We start from the raw sequence: 5431 nt of genomic DNA, 5'->3' as shown, positions 1-5431 counted from the left end.
GAACATAGCAAGTGACTAAGAATATGTAGGGTACTGATTCTGGAGTCAGGAGGGCTCATTTTCTTGAGGTGAAATCTGACCTCAAACATTTAGCAGCTGTGGGTGCCTATACAAGTCACTCAAGCCTGGTTGCCTCAGTATTTATCTGTAAATGAACTGAAGAAGGAAATGCAAATCAAAAAATTCAAAATAGGTAACTCATTGTGGAATCATGAACTCTTTCTCTTTCTCTCTCTCTCTCACTCTCTCTCATTCTTTATATCAGTAGATGATATCTTTGGATTTCTTAAACATTAGATTCATTTACTTTTGTATATTATATATATATATATATGTATATATATATGTTTTATATGTAATCAGTTTCATTGATTGAAATGGGATTTTCTTTTTGAGTCTAAATGAAAACGTTTCTGTTGCATTACTATATAGTATATCATATATAGTATTGCTTAGCTCTGTTCTTAGAAAATTAAATCTCTTTATACTATTAACCCTTTTTCTATAGATAATTTTTTTCTGTGTTAGAGAATAATCCTCTGCTAGAATGATTAGTGTGGAAATGATCAAATACATTAATTATCTTTAATTACCATCTTTAATTATATTGGTATGGCATACTTGTGAACAAGTAATATTTCTTCAACTATATTGGGCTATATTTATGAAAAAAGAATTTAATAGTTGCTTCCATATTGTACCTAGGAATATTTTATATTTTTGTAGTTATTTTATTTTTAGTGTGAATGTTATTTTATTTTAAGATTTTCCAATTCCATGCAAAGATAATGTTCAACATTAATCTTTTTGTAAACTGAGTTCCACCTTTTCTACTGCCCTGCTTTATCCCATTCCCATGAAATTGAACAATCTGTTATAAGTTACTTACGTAAAATCATGTTTAACATTTTTTCAACTTGGTTAGATTGTGAAATAAGAATCAGAACTAAAGGGGAAAAGACATGAAAAAGAAAATAATATAAAATACATTTTAGATAGTATCATTTGGTCTGCTCTTAGACTCCATAGTATATTTCTCTGGATGAGGGTGGTATGTTCTTTCATTTTGTAGATATTTGAAATGGAATTTCTCTATCTTGTTTTGATTTGATGAAAATGGATAAAATATGAAATTTACATGAATTATTTATATTATACAAATGAAAATTTGTTTCATTAATTTTAATTACATGTGAATGCTCTTCATAAACCTTAATATAATCTGTTAAAAAGTAAGATTCCCCTTGTATGTATTTGTCATTTGATGTCTTTTTCTTACATTAATTGTTCATCTAGTATTTTTAATAACTATTTTTAATAGTTGTGGTGATAATGGACATTCTTGCTTTATTCTTGACTAAGTCTAGAAAATTCTCAATGTTTGCCTTTCCTTTTCCATGCTGTGGCTTCAGTCATGGGTATGCTCAGGCTTCAGAAGAAACTTTCCTCTAATGGCCTTTGATGTGGAAAGAAGGAATGGCTTGACACCAATGAGACCAATGAAATTGCCAATGCCTATTTCCTATCAGCAGATCCAGAAGTTGATAAAAGATATTCTAATCATTTGGAAACCTGCTACTGTGCATTTCCATGCCAGATGCCAAAAAAATACTTTTACTTGATGGAAGGACAGGTATATAGACATTGATTAGACAAAGTGTATTGCCAATGCTCTTTTGCCTGAGAAGGTGACCTGGATGAGGTGACAATCTACCCCAAAGGTACTGTGAATCCAAAAAGATTGGCCACCATATGTACTACAGTTTTTATTTGAAGGTGAAGGGAAATGTGTTCAAGAATAAATAGATCCTTATGGAGCACATTCATAAAATGAAGGCAGACAAGGCTCAGAAGAAGCTCTTAGCTAACCAGGCTGAAGCTCACTAGTCCAAGATGAAAGAAATGCAAAAGCATTGTGAAGAGTGTCTTCAAGCTAAGAAAAAGGAGATTGTCAAGATTTCGTCCAAGGAGGAGGAGACTAAGAAATGATTCTTCCCTATCTTTTCTGTTCATAGTATCCTTCTGTTTGGCTCAAAAAATAAAACTTGACAGACTGTCAAAAAAAAAAGAAAATTCCCTACCTTCTCTCTGTTCTTTGTAAAGAGATACTACTTATAATATTAAGGAAAAAATTCATTTATTCTTAAACATTTTATAATTTTTTTACACAAATGATGATTTTAATCGTAGGCCTCTTAAATATTTATTGTTATATTCATGTGGCTATTATCATATTGTTTATTGTTATGGCCTACTATGCTTTAAATTTTACTTATATGAACCAATTCTGCATTTCTGGACTAAGTTAAATTTAGTCTTTATGCATAAATTTAATACACTTATGTAGATAATTTACAAATATTTTATTTAATATTTTTCCATCTGTATTCATTGGGGATGTTGGTTTGCCATTTCTTCCTTTCATTTACTTGTCAGGTCTGTATCTGTATCATATAAAAAAAGTGAAAGGACACTCATCTCATCCAACTTTTGCTAACAATTTATGCAAAACATGGAATTCCCCTTTATCAATGCTTTTTTCTGGTTTTGCATGTTTTAATTATTTATTTCTTCTTTTATTTATCAAAAAATTTTATATTTTTCCAAATGTACATCCATTCTGTATGTTATTTAGTTTATGGAATATAAATTTGAATAAAATAATCTCTAATAGTTATTCTTTCCTGTTCAATTGTGAATCATTATATTGCTGAGAATAGCTAACTTATTCAACATAGAACATCATACAACAGTATTGTAATTGTGCACTATATTCTCCTGCTTAAGCTCATTTCATGTAAGTCTTTCAAAGAGTTGCAGAAAGAATCCTCATCATTTATTATAGCAAAATATTCTGTCATAACCATATACAACATCTTCAGGCGTGTTCTAATATGTGAATATCTCCTCAATTTCCAATTCTTTTCCACTACTAAAAATCATTGCTATAAATATTTTATACACATGTACACATGTTCTTAATATCTTTGGGATATATATTTAGTAGTGGTATTTCTGGATATAGATTTAGTAGTGATATTTCTGAGTTAAAAGATATAAATAGTTTTACAGCCTTTGAGCACTGTTTCCAAATTACTCTCCAGAATAACTGAATCAGTCCACAACTCTTCTGACAATGCTTTAGTGTTTCAATTTTATTACATCCCCTTCAATATTTGTCATTTCCCTTTTTCTTTTACATTTACAAATCTAAGAGGTGTTGAGTGGTAGCTCACTCCGAGTTGTTTTTATTTGTATGTCTCTAATTAATATTTATTTAGAACATTTTTAATATGACTATATATAGCTTTGATTACTTCATTTGAAAAAATGCTTTCTCTCTTTCTTTCATCATTTACCAATAGATCAATGGCTCTTATTTTTTTATAAATCTGGCTCAGTTTTCTAATAAAAAATTGAGCATTTTATGAGAGAGAATTGATATAATTTTTTGTGATTACTTTGTTGTGATTTGCAATTATTGTTATTGTAATTATGGGTGTCTCTTCAACTTATTTCCCTTTTTTATCCTACTATCTCTTTCCATTGACCCTGAACATTCTTAAAAATATTTGCTTATGCCTTTTACCTCTTTCAATCTGCCCTCCCTTCTATTATCACAACCCCCAACAGACTCAAACATGCATGTGTGCACCCCCCCAAACACACACAAGCAAATACAAACTTCTACTATCACCTTCCAATTCTACTTTCCTGTGGGATAAAATAGATTTTGTACTGAAAGTATTTTTTCTCACGGAGTGAATTCTGATGAGAGTAAAGTTCTGTCTTCTAATATTTTTCTCCTCCATTGTATAAATTTTTTAATGTCTTTTTATGTTAGATAATTTATCCCATTTTACTTCTCCCTTTTACCTTCTCCCATTTTCTTACATCTTAATTGTTTTTCTAATTATCCTGTCATAATCAACTTGCATTTATGCTTCTGTCTATTAATATTCCTTCTAAATGCTCTTATAATGAAAGATAATTGAAATTCCTTCTAGGAATGTAAGCAGTTTAACCTTATTAACCCATGAGGATTTCTATTTCCTGTTTACCTTTTTATTTTTCTCTTGAGTTTTATATTTGAAAGTCATTTTTTTTTTCTATTGAAACCTGTCTTTTCATCAGGAATGATGGAGAGTCATTTATTTCATTGAATGTTCATTTTTTTCCCAGAAGGATTATACTCAGTTTTGCTGGGTAGGTGATTATTGGTTGTAATCCCAGAATATCATATTCCATTTAATGCAGAAACTGTTAAGTCTTGTGTTATCCTGCTTTTGCTGCATAATATTTGAATTTTACTTCCTATGACTTTTCCTTATGGTTCTGGAATACCAGAGTAGTTTTACTTGCTAATTTCTTAAGCAATGATGTTCTCATTTTGATCACGGCTTTCAGGTAGTCCAGTAAATCCTAAATTATCTATCTTTGATCTATATTCCATGTCTGTTGTTTTTCAAATGAAATATTTTATATTTTCTTCTATTTTTTCTTTCTTCTGAGTTTTTTCCCTTCGTGATGTCTCATGGGCACTATACCAGTCACAGACATCAATGAAAAAGATAAAAGAAAGAAAAAAGACAAAGAACACAATAATTTTTACAGTAAATGATTTTACATTCTAATGGAGAAGACTAGTATTTATATACATTTTGAGCTATATCTTGTAAAAAAGATTTAATGAGACAGAAGTAAGAAAGAAGAGGTTCATATGTAAGGAGCACTGCCTAGCAATGGCTAAAGTACATGCCAAATTAAATAATTATGCAATGCAAGGTTCCCCAAGAAAGACATGTCACTCCAGTTATAAGGATTAGAAAAAGTCAAGATTCTCTACTAAAAAATCACCAAGGACGGCATAAATGTTATAAAAGAGAAAGTACAGGAATATTATTCTATTAGATCTGTATATGTTAAATATACAAATAGGGAACAGTAGAGGACACCTATAAGTAGTTCCAGTACTAATGAAGTAACTAATGAAGTCAAAATGAAAGAAAAGTCTGATGCTGTAAAAATCAGTGTTGTATAAGAACCTAGAATGTAAAATCTATGAAACAAAGTAAGGTTGAATGTTGTCAAACAAAATTTGGAAATATTAAGCATTAATATCCTGGATTTCAGTGAGCATAAATCAATAGAAATGGATGGATTTAAATTAAGTTGTACACTACCGTGAGCTAGAATCCCTTAAAAGAAATGAAATAGCTCTCTTAGTCAAAAAATGGTGAGAAAAGTAGGACTTTAGTGCAATCTCAAAAAAGACATATCTCTTTGAATCCAAAACATGTAACACCCTATGTTATATCATAATAATACATGTAATTATCCCCTGTAATATCATAATAATACAATTCTATGCTCCAACCACTGATACCAAACTGACGAAGGTTGATATATTCTACGAAGATTTACAACATGT

General features: G+C 30.0%; 1 pseudogene; it reads left to right on the top strand.

Annotated features, from left to right (window-relative positions):
* The first annotated feature begins 1390 nt into the window (after positions 1-1390).
* On the top strand, positions 1391-1989 carry LOC141492017 (large ribosomal subunit protein eL19-like; annotated as a pseudogene).
* Positions 1990-5431: the final 3442 nt, after the last annotated feature.

Source organism: Macrotis lagotis, chromosome 6 (assembly GCF_037893015.1).
Source record: "Macrotis lagotis isolate mMagLag1 chromosome 6, bilby.v1.9.chrom.fasta, whole genome shotgun sequence".
NCBI classification, from domain to species: domain Eukaryota; kingdom Metazoa; phylum Chordata; class Mammalia; order Peramelemorphia; family Peramelidae; genus Macrotis; species Macrotis lagotis.
This window is presented reverse-complemented; position numbering and strand designations above follow the sequence as displayed.